The sequence below is a fragment of the Cherax quadricarinatus genome, chromosome 26 (genome assembly GCF_038502225.1).
Source record: "Cherax quadricarinatus isolate ZL_2023a chromosome 26, ASM3850222v1, whole genome shotgun sequence".
NCBI lineage: Eukaryota > Metazoa > Arthropoda > Malacostraca > Decapoda > Parastacidae > Cherax > Cherax quadricarinatus.
Genome location: NC_091317.1, coordinates 13151381 through 13166689, shown reverse-complemented (window position 1 = coordinate 13166689; position 15309 = coordinate 13151381). Strand labels below are relative to the sequence as shown.

The 15309-nt window shown below is 40.1% G+C and overlaps 1 protein-coding gene across 6 annotated transcripts in view; it reads right to left on the bottom strand.

Moving 5' to 3' along the window:
* LOC128691620 (peptidyl-prolyl cis-trans isomerase G) overlaps positions 1 to 15309 on the bottom strand; it is a 185328-nt gene that overhangs the window by 135627 nt on the left and 34392 nt on the right. The window contains exon 1 of one of the 6 annotated variants that reach the window (XM_070088786.1): positions 2030 to 2129. The exons of the other annotated variants lie outside the window; for them this stretch is intronic. The gene's annotated coding sequence lies outside the window, so the exon portion shown is untranslated. Of the gene's footprint in view, positions 1 to 2029; positions 2130 to 15309 lie in introns of those variants that run through there. 6 annotated transcript variants of the gene reach the window in all.

The following is a 15309-nucleotide window of genomic DNA, read 5'->3' as shown; positions in this document are numbered from 1 at the left end:
ACTATGAATCAGCGGGTCTGCTGCAGTGCTCCTTCTTTCTTATGTTTTTCTTACAACTAGGTGAACAGGTGCAAGATAACATGCTGAACATCTCCACCCGCCCCAGGATCGAACCCAGGCTGTTCGATTGAAAGTCAAAGGAGCTAGCACTGAACTATGTTATAAGTAATGTTGGGTTCACAAGGAACACAGATTCCAAAAATATTAAGCTGCAATTGTTATGTATCAAAACCTGACGTCATATCTGTCAATATTAAAAAGTTTCTGACCCTGCCATTATCCCATCTAGTCGCTCCCCCCCCCAAAAAAAGTACCGATAGCCCCCCAACAAATATATACTCCTTCAATTTTTCATTCTCCATACCTTACAATTGCTTTGAAAAAAAACTTTCTAAGAAAACAAGATAGTAGAACGTTATTTGAAGAGGTAGCAGCCATACTGAGAGAAGGAAATTTCCAAGTAACTGGAACTCTTGAATAAAACCTCTGATTATTATAATCAAGGGGGAGCAGTGCCTGTGGGGGGGGGGGGTGGAAGGTATTTAGGTTTAATTCAGGGAACTGGAGCACAGATCCAATTCCCTAGACCAAGAGCCCCTGGCCAACGTCGAGGAACCTTCCTTGAGTGGATGAAACCTCTGAAGCTTCCGTAGCTTCAAATAGGGCAGTGACGCATCAAGACGCTGTCTACAGTTTCTCTTAACTCTGGGTTAGTTGTAGATTGTTTCAACCAAGGGATTGACTAGTTAATGGACCATGCAATTCTTTATTCACAAAAAGTGCGTCGAGCGTTTGCGAAGAGATTGTGAAATCCTGTAACAGTTTTCAGATTATACACAGTTCCTAATCCATCCTCTCTAATACTGACCGACTATATCAATTACTGGTCTCTAAGGGCCCAATCATACCTATCCTTGAGACTGTTTATGGTGTTTGTCTTCACCTACTTTTCATCTAGTCATTCCAATTATTATCTTGCGACTTATCTGCATATCTTGGGTCCCTTTCTCCTCGCATTTAAAAGCTACATCCTTAACATATATCTAAAAACTCTGAGCATTTTATGTCATGTCCTACATATCATCCCCCCCCCCCCCCGGGTCCTCCAGGTTTAGGTTCTTAGAATGAGTTCCAAAGTCTCTCGTCATAATTTAGTTTTAACATTCCCGCCGCGAACCTTTCTCTTCTAGTTTCATTGCATGTTAACTGCACTGCCTCTCCTAGGCTATATATATTCAGTATCCGGTCTGAGAAATGGTATAGTGATACCGACAAGGTATCACTAACCATTACGTTTTCCTTTAAAAAATGTCCTGAACTGTATATAACTAGTTGTCTTTTTCCATGGTATCCGGTATCCTCGCTCCTACTTGAACTCATCAGGATGGATTCAATAGATATTGCCTCACTACGTTTGCAACCAGTTTCACGTTATCTTCAAACACCTCTTGGTTATCGTTTTCATTATTTTCAGGTCAACAGTAATAATATACAAGGCTCAGTATATGTGCAGCAAGTTTATGCTGTGTATCGGGAACTGAAGGGGTCCAATTACTGATCCTTGGGAGACTTCCACAGCGTTGAGTGGTGGGCTGCAGACTGTGTTTATAACGGGTGATACGAAGATACTTGTTTCGGAACAAGCCTTTATTCGGCGTCTCTCTCGAAGATGAGATCTTCCACTTAAAAAAAAAACACTGAGCGAAACGTTGTCTTAATGAAGGTTTGCTCTGTTGTGTTTTTGAATTACCTTATTTGTTGGTACCCTGAACCTGTATTCACGAGCGGTAGGTGAAAAAGTACCTGGTGAGCGAAAAGTCTTCTCAGTAAAATGCTATAACCGCATACTGTCTTATTAATATACGTAGGTGCATTATATAATGTCTGAGTGTTAGTCACCCGTCTGTTTTGGTGTGACTGAAAAGTACAAAGGACTGCACAGTTAACCAGGAATCAGCTACTTCCTTAGGAAAGCACTATTAAACAAGTCTCTGGCACCAGCAACTCTGCCATACACGCACACACTAACCAGGAAAGCCAGCGGAGAAACGGGAGTACACTCTAGATGCAAACCACCAACCACCGGCTAACTTGCTATCTGGTAGTGGGCCAAAAATGATCAATGCCCACTGAGAGAAAACGTCTGAGAGCCAACATTCAGACCTCAGCAACACCAGACAACACAACAAAATATATTTACATGGGACCAAGCTCTATTCAACTTGGGTCAGCGGTAAATAAGGGTTGCTGCTTCCAGCACCAATTATAGAACCTGACAATAGAGACCTATAAAAAACAACAGCAGCACGTATTCATATGACACTTGCCAGGGAGATGGAAGGGGGGGGGGAGGATTATTTGGCATACACGCAAGGACTATTTTCTAGTAGTACTTGCAACAGGGATACTTGCAACAGGGATACTTGCAACAGGGATAACAAAAAGGCCACATATGTAAATTGAGAAAAAAATAAGAGCCGAAGGGATATATTTTTTATCCGCAGAGTGATAGACCAATGGAATAAATGAAAGGAGATAGTAAATGCTACATCCTTTGGATTTTTTAAATTACAGGATGAAAAAAATATTTTCGATATGATACTACGAGCGCAGCCCAGCTCCCGTTGTTATAAACTGTTTAACTTCAATGATGGGAATATACCAAAATTTTTGCAATAACGATACCATCAAAATTAGCAGAGACCCACCACCTAGATCACAAACGCTCGCACGCACGCGCACGAGACGCAAGGACACGTACGCACGCACGCCCACCAACCAAATGGCCACCACCACCCTGTGTGCTTCACAAAAGACACATCAAAACTGACTTAGCCCTGGTAAAAATCAATGATGGCGCGTGACTCCCCCGAGAATGTAGGTTGAAGAGCACCCACAAGAGGCACTGCAGATATCAAAAGGATCAAATTTAATAATATAGTAACCGGCATACCTTTACCTTTGATGAGTTTCGAGAGTCCTACTCCCGGAGCCCAGCCATGGGCCAGGTTCATCTGGTACTAGCCTGGTCAGCCAGGCTGTTGATGCTGGTGGTCTGCTGCCCCACATATCCATCACAGCTTGACTGATCTAGCACCTGGTGAAAATACTTGTCCAGTTTCCTCTTAAAGATTTCTACACGTGTTCCAGGGGATGTTGAATAATCCAGGGCCACAGATGTTGATACGGTGTTCCATTATTGTGCCCACTGCAGCCCTGCTTTTCAATGGGTTTATTTTGCACTTCCTTCCATATCACTCACTCCAGTATGTTATGGCAGTGTGCAGATTTGGGACCAGGCCTCGAGTATTTTCCAGGTATATATTATCATGAATCTCTCTCTCCTCCACTCCAGTGAGTACATATTTAATTCTTTAAGGTGTTCCCAGTAATTCAAATGCTTTATTGGCTCCATCTGGGCCATAAAGCCAGGAAAGCATTTAAATTAGTGGGAGCACTTTAAAATCTTAAATGTGTACCCACTGGAGTAGAGGCATGAAAACAACGTAATTTAAAAAAAAAAATGAAAATAATCAAGTTCAAAAAATACTTCAAAATAAAAATTCTGAAGTCTTAAAAGAATATTCCAAAATAACGTAATCAGGTTGGTAGCAAGTCACCATCCAAGGAGGTAGCATCTTCCTCTCATATGAATGACACAGTAGACTTTTAAATGTTTTGCACTCTGACAAGATTGTCCCTTTTCTTTTGGTCTTGTGATCGTGTAAAACGACTGACTTATTTTTTATTTACAACAACCACATTAGAGTTGCAAGCATTCTAGGTTTTTGTCTTTAATTCAGTGAGAGTTTTAGTGAATCTTAAGAGGGTAATTAGATACACTTAGCTTTAATCTTTCAGACACTTATAATTGGTTCTTATTCCTCTAACATTGCATTTTTAATTAAAGAGGCTTGGTTCAGAACCATGTAGCAGGGGCAATGCTCCCTAAAAGTATTAAAAGATAAAACAAAATGAAAGGAAAATGAAGGTAGCCAAGTGACCTCAACCTGGAACCTCTCCACACCACGAACATTTGCTGGGGATTTTATTGTCTTCATTCAATGAGCTACGTTGCCAGCAAAGGCAAGCTGCAAAGCCATAGTTTGAGGACATGAAAGATTTCACAAATCAAGCTATGGGTACTGAGTCACTACCAAACAGTAGGCAAGAAACTCATGTTCTTTACCGGCCTAAATATTTACGAACTAGCTGGGTGTTAACGACTCACTGGGGCTATAGAAATGATATAATTAAGTATATTTAAATTTAGAAACCTGCTTAAACTTATCAGACAGCAACACTGCCTTTTCCTCAAGAATTAAAGATAGAAGTTTTAGGACAATACACCAGTATGAAAACTTCAAGAGAGCAAAACGTATATATGGTGCACTCTTGAACTTTATGATTAGGTCACGGTCTTTTCTGAATTAACTGCCAAAATCTTTCCTAAAATTGAGATACCAAAAACACTCATCATTCCCACCCAAGTGCAATGTATACAGACTAACATTATAGGAAACTCTTAATGTTTCAGAGTTGTCTGTTACTCACAAACTAACGCAAATGTATATCAAATAAAGTGTTCAGCACATTAGGTGCATCATCGAAATCATTAATTCAATCCCCAGGCAATACAGAATGTATGGGCAAGTCTCCTTACACTAGATGAAACTGTTCATCTAGCAGTAATTGCTTAGTACTTAGGCATAAGTCAACTGTTGTGGGCTGCATCCTAGGGTAAAACTTTAAAAAAAAATAAAAAAAAATAAGGAAAACAGGACATTATGAGCACCACTCTGCTACTGTAACTACCAATTGGTGAGCGCCACACTATGTCAACAATCAGTCAACCAATGCTGAAAAAATCCAGCAGAATACAAATAAACACACACATGGATAAATGATAATTAGTGTTCTAAGAGTCACACACTGCTGAAATCCAAATATGTTGTATTCCTAGTAAATAGTTCAATATATCAATAATCTGCTCAATCACAGCATCCCTGACTCTCGTGGAATAGTACATCTGGTAGCTGATACTTTAGAACACTGGCTAAATTCTTTTTCATAGTTCACTTTACAGATTAAGAGCTGCATTCCTAACTAGGTTCATTTTAAAGCCTGGCCTCATCTATTTTAAACCATCCTCCAAGGGGCAACTTGTAATACTTAACTAATACTCAGCTGTCTACTTATAGTTAGGTGAACAGGGGCAACAGGCATAAGGGAATTTGCCTACATTTCCCTTCATGCCTAGGATTGAACCTTGGACCTCTTGGTTATAAGCTGAGTGCTCTATCACTGATCTACAAGTAACTCTGTGCAAACGAGTGGTTCTTTTAATATAGAGGGACTCCAACAAGGTGGTAGTTACCTAATCCCAGTTCAAGTTGTTGTTTTTTTTTTGGGGGGCAAGTCTACCCATTCATGGGCTCTGAGCACCTATCAGCCACCAAGTGAAGTAAGTTGCATCTTTTTCCTCTATTCCTGGATATTTGCAACCAGCTAAAACTATTTTTTAAACCTAATCAGGTGGTCAATATTAGAAGGTGTTTTACAATATGTTTCATTATTCTTAATTTGTTTTAAAAGGCCTTTGCTAAGAAGGTTAAATGTTATCTTGGAAGAAAGTTATACTCCAAATCATTATAATGAGTATAGTTCAAAAGCCCACAAATACAAAATAAAAACCAAACCATGTTTTGGTTTGTCTTGGACCAATATCGAGTCATGAACAGAAAAAAGGTGAAAACGATAAGGTCAAGATAGTAGGATACAGAGAAGAAGGCAATAATCAAATCTAATTAAATGTGTTCTACAAATCAGAGTACGAGAGAGGCAAGTACATACAGAAATACTATACAGTATGTGGCAAAGATTTCATGTTAGGGATTTGTATTTGCTCAAATTAAAAAAAAAAAAGTTTGATGGAGAGGAAGCAAATGTCATTAATGTACAGTATTGGATTGGGTAACAGGGACAAGAAATATGATTAAATGCTCAAAGCTTCAGTGTCAAATAGTATAATGTACTGGACTGTTTTCAAGTGTATTAGTATGAAGAAAAGCAAGTCTAATATTCAGAAGGCAAACAATGCTATTAAGATTCAATAAATTTAATAAATAAGGGAGGCAAAGTAGAGGTGTGTCTGCTAGAGAAATGGATTTTATGAGAAGTCCTCTTTAGCATGCAAAAATGCAGAGTTTATACAGCTATGGATAGCATGAAACAATCTGAGAAATTAGGAATCAGAGACTTGGAAAGAATAGAGACAGAGAAAACAAGAGTTTTTATTTTAATATGTAATAAATGGTATGTAATACCTGACAAGTTGATAAGACATGTGCAACACTAAAAATCTTTCTTGATGAAATGTTTTGTCTATGCTGCAGGCTTTGCTGAATCAGTTGAACAGAGATGAATCACATTCCTGGAGACATTAGCATTGGTGGAAGATGAAGAATAAGATGTGGAGAGGAAGTCTGATGAAATCAGTTCAACATTCTAGATGCAAGATGACTAGGCTCTTTAGCCTAAAGGAAATGCAATAGACCAAAGACTTAATTACAAGAAGGTGGAGTATAGCAGCCTGAGATGAGGTCACATGTGAGCACAGGCCACTACATTGATGTCTCCAGAAGTGATTCATCTCTGTATTAAACTGATAAAGCCTGCTGCACAGCCAAAAACATTACATCAGTGAAGATTCCTAGTACGTACAGCCTCTTCTCACTTAGCAACATGCTCATTTATCGACAACTCAGATTTACGATGTGCTCTTTGACCAGTATGCATACCTAAATAGTGTATATTAGAAATGATTTCCTCTATTCTGTTTATTGCAATATACAGTACGCTACTGTATAAAAATTAAAAAATATACCAAAAATGTTATAAATGGTGCAAAGGTGACAAAACAATATTAAAGATGGTTGACACAAACTCTATTATTTTGCTATTAACACATCGGCCATTTCTTACCAAGGCAGGGTGGCCCGAAAAAGAAAAACTTTCGTAGTCACTCACTACATCACTGTCTTGCCAGAGGCATGCATACACTCCTCACTACTTACACAAACTCACTACGATTATAGTATGCTCCTCACTTAGCGACGAATTCGTTAACCGACGAGGTCTTAGGAATGGAATTCCATCATTAAGTGAGGAGAGGCTGTATTGCACATTTACTTTAACATCTTACACAGTAGGACCCCACTTATACGGCAGGTTAGGTACCAGGCTACTGCTGTAAAGCGGAAATTGCCATAAAGTGGAACACCCTTTTTTCCACTTATACAGTGGACCCTCGCATAACGTTGGCATCACATAACGTTAAATCCGCATAGCGATACATTTTATCGCTAAAATTTTGCCTCGCATAGCGCTAAAAAATTTGCTCAATGCTATTTGTCCGAGACTCGTCTATGTGCGGCCTGAGCCAGCCTCACATGTTCCGCCGGTGGCATTGTTTACAAGCCAGCCTCCGCGGTAACATCCAAGCATACAATCGGAACATTTTGTATTATTACAGCGTTTTTGGTGATTTCACCTGAAAAATAAGTGACCATGGGCCCCAAGAAAGCTTCTAGTGCCAACCCTACAGGAATAAGGGTGAGAATTACTATAGAGATGAAGAAAGAGATCATTGCTAAGTATGAAAGTGGAGTACAGGAGGGCCCCGCTTTACGGCGTTTCACTTTACGGCGTTCCGCTGATACGAACATTTCAAATTATGACCTAAACTCGCTATACGGCTCCCCCCACCTGACTTTCTAATACGGTCACCATGCCCCACCCTGTTTGTTTACATTCTCCGTGAGCTCAGTAAGCACTAAGTCTCTCCATTTTGTCTGGAAACTCCAAAATTTCAAATGTTTTTAAAAGTTATTTCATATTTTATATATACTCTGATAATTATACTTATGTATACCTGTACCTAAATAAACTTACATACTGTGCTGGCATGCAGGTACACATTAAAATCGGTAAGTGTCTTATGTCTCCAGACATCATATTAGTAATGATAATAATAATCATCAAGTCATTTAAATGTCGTATATTACGTTAATATACACATTTTCATTAATCCATCTATGATATTTTTTTCAAAATTATATAATAAACACGATGCATAACATATAAATAAGATAAATACACCCCACAGTAGAATAAATAAACATAAATGTGAGATGTGGTAGCAGACGACTTGCACAAGTGACGCCATATTAGAAATGATAATAATAATAATAACAATACTCACCGAGTCTCATTAAATGTCGTATATTACGTTAATATACACATTTTCATTAATCCATCCATGATATTTTTTTCAAAATTATATAATAAACACGATACATAACATAAAAAGATGATAAATACACCCCACAACAGTGAGTGAATTTAAGGCCAGCAAAGGTTGGTTTGAGAGATTTAAGAAGCGTAGTGGCATACATAGTGTGATACGGCATGGTGAGGCTGCCAGTTCGGACTACAAAGCAGCTGAAAAATATGTGCAGGAATTCAAGGAGTACATAGACAGTGAAGGACTGAAACCTGAACAAGTGTTTAATTGTGACGAAACAGGCCTGTTTTGAAAGAAAATGCCACGCAGGACCTACATTACTGAGGAGGAAAAGGCACTCCCAGGACATAAGCCTATGAAAGACAGGCTTACTCTGTTAATGTGTGCCAATGCTAGTGGTGATTGCAAAGTGAAGCCTTTATTAGTGTATCACTCTGAAACTCCCAGAGCGTTCAGGCAAAAGAATATCCTCAAGGTTAATTTGTGTGTGCTGTGGAGGGCAAACAGTAAGGCATGGGTCACTAGGGACTTTTTCTATGACTGGTTACACCAAGCATTTGCCCCCAATGTGAAAAATTACCTAACTGAAAAGAAATTAGACCTTAAGTGCCTCCTGGTGTTAGACAATGCCCCTGGTCATCCTACAGACTTGGCAGAGCGACTTTGTGGGGACATGAGCTTCATTAAGGTCAAGTTTTTGCCTCCTAATACCACTCCTCTCCTGCAGCCCATGGACCAGCAGGTTATTGCAAACTTCAAAAAACTGTACACAAAAGCTCTGTTTGAAAGGTGCTTTGTAGTGACCTCAGAAACTCAATTGACTCTAAGAGAGTTTTGGAGAGATAACTTTAATATCCTCAATTGTGTAAACCTTATAGGTAAGGCTTGGGAGGGAGTGACTAAGAGGACCTTGAACTCTGCTTGGAAGAAACTGTGGCCAGAATGTGTAGACAAAAGGGATTTTGAAGGATTTGAGGCTAACCCTGAGAGGCATATGCCAGTTGAGGAATCAATTGTGGCATTGGGGAAGTCCTTGGGGTTGGAGGTTAGTGGGGAGGATGTGGAAGAGTTGGTGGAGGAGGACAATGAAGAACTAACCACTGATGAGCTGCTAGATCATCTTGAAGAGCAAGAGGGCAGACCTGAGGAAACTGCTCGGAGGAGGGGAGAGAGAAATTGAAGAAGTTGCCTACTTCAAAGATTAAGGAAATCTGTGCAATGTGGCATAAAGTGCAAACCTTTATGGATGAAAATCACCCTCAGACAGCTGTTGCAAGCCGTGTTGGCAACCTGTACACTGACAGTGTTGTGAACCACTTTAGGAAAGTCATAAAGGAACGAGAGGTACAGACCTCTATGGACAGATATGTTGAGCGACAGAAGTCCAGTGACTCTCAAGCTGGTCCTAGTGGCATTAAAAGAAGAAGGGAAGTAACCCCGGAAAAGGACTTGACATCTCAAGTCCTAATGGAAGGGGATTCCCCTTCTAAACACTAAGACCAACAACACTCTCCCCTCCTCACATCCCATCAATCATCACCAGATCTTCAATAAAGGTAAGTGTCATGTAACTGTGCATGTCTTCTTCAGTTTGTGTGTATTAAAATTAATATTTCATGTAGTAAAAAAAAATTTTTTTCATACTTTTGGGTGTCAGGAACGGATTAATTTGATTTCCATTATTTCTTATGGGGAAAATTAATTCGCATAACGATAATTTCGCCTAACATTGAGCTCTCAGGAACGGATTAATAGCGTTATGCGAGGGTCCACTGTAAATGCTAGACAACAGGTTTATACTAACACATACAGTGGAACCTTGGTTTTGATTTGCATTGGTTTTCGTAGAATTCGGTTTTCAATGACGCTTTGTCAAAATTTTGTCCCAGTTTTTTTGTTCATCACCTCAGTTTTTGTTGGTCCGCCGTACAGAACGTGTCCACCTGCCCGTGCCTACACAAAGCATCCCACGCATTCTGAGTCAGTCTGACTTTGTTTCTTGTCAAGTGAGCATTACCCTGGGTGTTCATCTGAAACATTTTGTAATAATCCATTGTTTTTTGTGCTTGTTTATTGAGTGTGGCTGCCAGCCCTTTGATAAAGAAGGTGAGAAACACAACAGAATTCAAGAGCTCGTACCAACGTACGAAAATGGCGTATGTGTGGTCGATCTCGCCAGGATGTACGGGAAGTCTTCATCAATGATCAGTTCCATCCTGGCAAAGAAAAAAGAAATCAAGGAATTTGATGTTGCGAAAGGGGTAAATGTGCCAATGAAACAGAGATCACAAACAACTGAAGATGTTGAGTTGTTGTTGTTGGTGTGGATCAACGAAAAACAGTTAGCAGGAGATAGCATTGTGGAGGCGATAATTTGCGAAAAGGCAAGGCAGTTGCATGCGGATCTCGTAAAAAAAATGCCTGGAACAAGTGCTGCTGTTAGTGAATTGAAAGCCAGCAGAGGCTGCAAGTTTGGACAAACGTGCGGCCGAAGAATTCGTTGATGAATTCAAGGAGTACGAAGAGGCTGAAGGGTTCCTCCCCCAATAAGTCTTCAACTGTGATGAAACAGGCTTCTTTCGGAAGAAAATGCCAAAGAGGACCTACATCACGCAGGGGGAAAAGTCACTACGAGGACACAAGCCTATGAAGGTTAGGTTAACTCTTTTGTTCTGTGATAACACAAGTGGGGATTTCAAAGTTAAGCCTTTACTGGTGTATCACTCTGAAAATCCCTGAGTGTTCAAGAAAAACAATGTCATCAACAGTAAATTGTGTGTGATGTGCAAGGCTAACAATTGGGCATGGGACACGAAGCAAATTTTCACTGAGTGGGTCAATGAAGCGTAAGGCCTGAGTGTGAAGAAATACCTCCTGGAAAATAAAATGCCACTCAAGTGCCTCCTGGTAATGGCCAATGCTCCTGCTCATCCTCCAGACTTGGAAGACCAGCTGTTGGAGGAGTTTAGTTTCATCACAGTGAAGTTCTTGCCCCCTAATACCACTCTCATCCAGCCCATGGACCAGCAGGTCATTTCTAACTTCAAAAAACTCTACACCAAAGCAATGTTTCAAAGGTGCTTTGAAGTGACCTCAGACATTGAACTGACCCTAAGAGAGTTCTGGAGGACTCACTTCAATATCCTCGATTGCATAAGCCTTAGAGACAAGGCTTGGCAGGAAGTAACTTCCAGGACGATGAACTCTGCTTGGAGAAAACTGTGGCCAGAATGTGTCCAAGAGAAGGATTTTGAAGGGTTTGAGGCTGACCCTGACAACCCTATGCCTGTTTTGGAATCTATTGTGGCTTTGGGGAAGTCCATGAGGTTGGATGAGAGTGGCCAGGATCTGGAAGAATTGGTGGACGACCACAGGAAAGAGCTAACCACTGAAGAGCTGCAACACCTTCAACTGGAACAGCAACAGATTGCAGCTGAGGAAATTGCTTCAGAGGAGGAGGAAGAGGAAAGGGAGAATGTGCCTTCTTCAGTGAATAAGGACATGTGTGCAAAGTGGAGTGAGTTGCAAAGTTTTGTGGAGAAATATGACCCTAACAAAGCTGTTGCAAGCTGTGTCTGCAACATGTTCAATGACAATGCCCTGTCCCATTTTAGGCAAGTCTTAAAGAGACACTAGAAAGAGATCTCTCTAGACAGATTTTTTGTGCGACAGGGGTCCAGTGCTGGTAAAAGACAAAGAAGGGAAGTAACCCCGGATAGGGACTTGATACCTGAAGTCCTTATGGAGGGGGATTCCCCTTCCAACCAATAACCTCTCCTCCTCCTCCTTCCCTCCTCGCATCTTCCATACACCAACAAGAGTCTTCAATAAAGGTAAAAGTGATAATATATGTCCATTTATCCATTTCATTATTCATTATTCATTTCATTATTATTCAGGGAGGTATACCATTTTTAGGAGTGAAGAAGAGCAGAATGTAAGTGTAGGGGAGGTACGTGAGGCATTACGTAAAATGAAAGGGGGTAAAGCAGCTGGAACTGATGGGATCATGACAGAAATGTTAAAAGCAGGGGGGGATATAGTGTTGGAGTGGTTGGTACTTTTGTTTAATAAATGTATGAAAGAGGGGAAGGTAATTAGGGATTGGCAGAGAGCATGTATAGTCCCTTTATATAAAGGGAAAGGGGACAAAAGAGACTGTAAAAATTATAGAGGAATAAGTTTACTGAGTATACCAGGAAAAGTGTACGGTAGGCTTATAATTGAAAGAATTAGAAGTAAGACAGAATGTAGGATTGCAGATGAGCAAGGAGGTTTCAGAGTGATAGGGGATGTGTAGATCAAGTGTTTACATTGAAGCATATATGTGAACATTATTTAGATAAAGGTAGGGAAGTTTTTATTGCATTTATGGATTTAGAAAAGGCATATGATAGAGTGGATAGAGGAGCAATGTGGCAGATGTTGCAAGTACGTATATGGAATAGGTGGTAAGTTATTAAATGCTGTAAAGAGTTTTTATGAGGATAGTGAGGCTCAGGTTAGGGTGTGTAGAAGAGAGGGAGAATACTTCCCGGTAAAAGTAGGTCTTAGACAGGGATGTGTAATGTCACCATGGTTGTTTAATATATTTATAGATGGGGTTGTAAAGGAAGTAAATGCTAGGGTGTTCGGGAGAGGGGTGGGATTAAATTTTGGGGAATCAAATTCAAAATGGGAATTGACACAGTTACTTTTTGCTGATGATACTGTGCTTATGGGAGATTCTAAAGAAAAACTGCAAAGGTTAGTGGATGAGTTTGGGAATGTGTGTAAAGGTAGAAAGTTGAAAGTGAACATAGAAAAGAGTAAGGTGATGAGGGTGTCAAATGATTTAGATATAGAAAAATTGGATATCAAATTGGGGAGGAGGAGTATGGAAGAAGTGAATGTTTTCAGATACTTGGGAGTTGACGTGTTGGCGGATGGATTTATGAAGGATGAGGTTAATCATAGAATTGATGAGGGAAAAAAGGTGAGTGGTGCGTTGAGGTACATGTGGAGTCAAAAAACGTTATCTATGGAGGCAAAGAAGGGAATGTATGAAAGTATAGTAGTACCAACACTCTTATATGGGTGTGAAGCTTGGGTGGTAAATGCAGCAGCGAGGAGACGGTTGGAGGCAGTGGAGATGTCCTGTTTAAGGGCAATGTGTGGTGTAAATATTATGCAGATAATTCGGAGTGTGGAAATTAGGAGAAGGTGTGGAGTTAATAAAAGTATTAGTCAGAGGGCAGAAGAGGGGTTGTTGAGGTGGTTTGGTCATTTAGAGAGAATGGATCAAAGTAGAATGACATGGAAAGCATATAAATCTATATGGGAAGGAAGGCGGGGTAGGGGTCGTCCTCGAAAGGGTTGGAGAGAGGGGGTAAAGGAGGTTTTGTGGGCAAGGGGCTTGGACTTCCAGCAAGCGTGCATGAGCGTGTTAGATAGGAGTGAATGGAGACGAATGGTACTTGGGACCTGACGATCTGTTGGAGTGTGAGCAGGGTAATATTTAGTGAAGGGATTCAGGGAAACCGGTTATTTTCATATAGTCGGACTTGAGTCCTGGAAATGGGAAGTACAATGCCTGCACTTTAAAGGAGGGGTTTGGGATATTGGCAGTTTGGAGGGATATGTTGTGTATCTTTATATGTGTATGCTTCTAAACTGTTGTATTCTGAGCACCTCTGCAAAAACAGTGATAATGTATGAGTGTGGTGAAAGTGTTGAATGATGATGAAAGTATTTTCTTTTTGGGGATTTTCTTTCTTTTCTGGGTCACCCTGCCTCGGTGGGAAACGGCCAACTTGTTGGAAATAAATAAATAAATAAATAAATAAATAAATAAATAAATATACATACATATATATATATATATATATATATATATATATATATATATATATATATATATATATATATATATATATATATATATATATTTATTTATTTATTTATTTATTTATTTTCAACAAGTTGGCCGTCTCCCACCGAGGCAGGGTGACCCAAAAAAGAAAGAAAATCCCCACAAAGAAAATACTTTCATCATCATTCAACACTTTCACCACACTCACACATTATCACTGCTTTTGCAGAGGCGCTCAGAATAAAACAGCTTAGAAGCATATACGTATCAAGATACACAACATATCCCTCCAAACTGCCAATATCCCAAACCCCTCCTTTAAAGTGCAGGCATTGTACTTCTCATTTCCAGGACTCAAGTCCGACTATATGAACATAACCAGTTTCCCTGAATCCCTTCACTAAATATTACCCTGCTCACACTCCAACAGATCGTCAGGTCCCAAGTATCATTTGCCTCCATTCACTCCTATCTAACACGCTCATGCACGCTTGCTGGAAGTCCAAGCCCCTAGCCCACAAAACCTCCTTTACCCCCTCTTTCCAACCTTTTCGAGGACGACCCCTACCCCTCCTTCCTTCCCCTATAGATTTATATGCTTTTCATGTCATTCTACTTTGATCCATCCTCTCTAAATGACCAAACCACCTCAACAACCCCTCTTCTGCCCTCTGACTAATGCTTTTATTAACTCCACACCTTCTCCTAATTTCCACACTCCGAATTTTCTGCATAATATTTACACCACACATTGCCCTTAGACAGGACATCTCCACTGCCTCCAGCCGTCTCCTCGCTGCTGCATTTACCACCCAAGCTTCACATCCATATAAGAATGTTGGTACTACAATACTTTCATACATTCCCTTCTTTGCCTCCATAGATAACGTTTTTTGACTCCACATATACCCCAACGCACCACTCACCTATTTTCCCTCATCAATTCTATGATTAACCTCATCCTTCATAAGTCCATCCGCCGACACGTCAACTCCCAAGTATCTGAAAACATTCACTTTTTCCATACTCCTCCTCCCCAATTTGATATCCAATTTTTCTTTATCTAAATCATTTGATACCCTCATCACCTTACTCTTTTCTATGTTCACTTTCAACTTTCTACCTTTACACACATTCTCAAACTCATCCACTA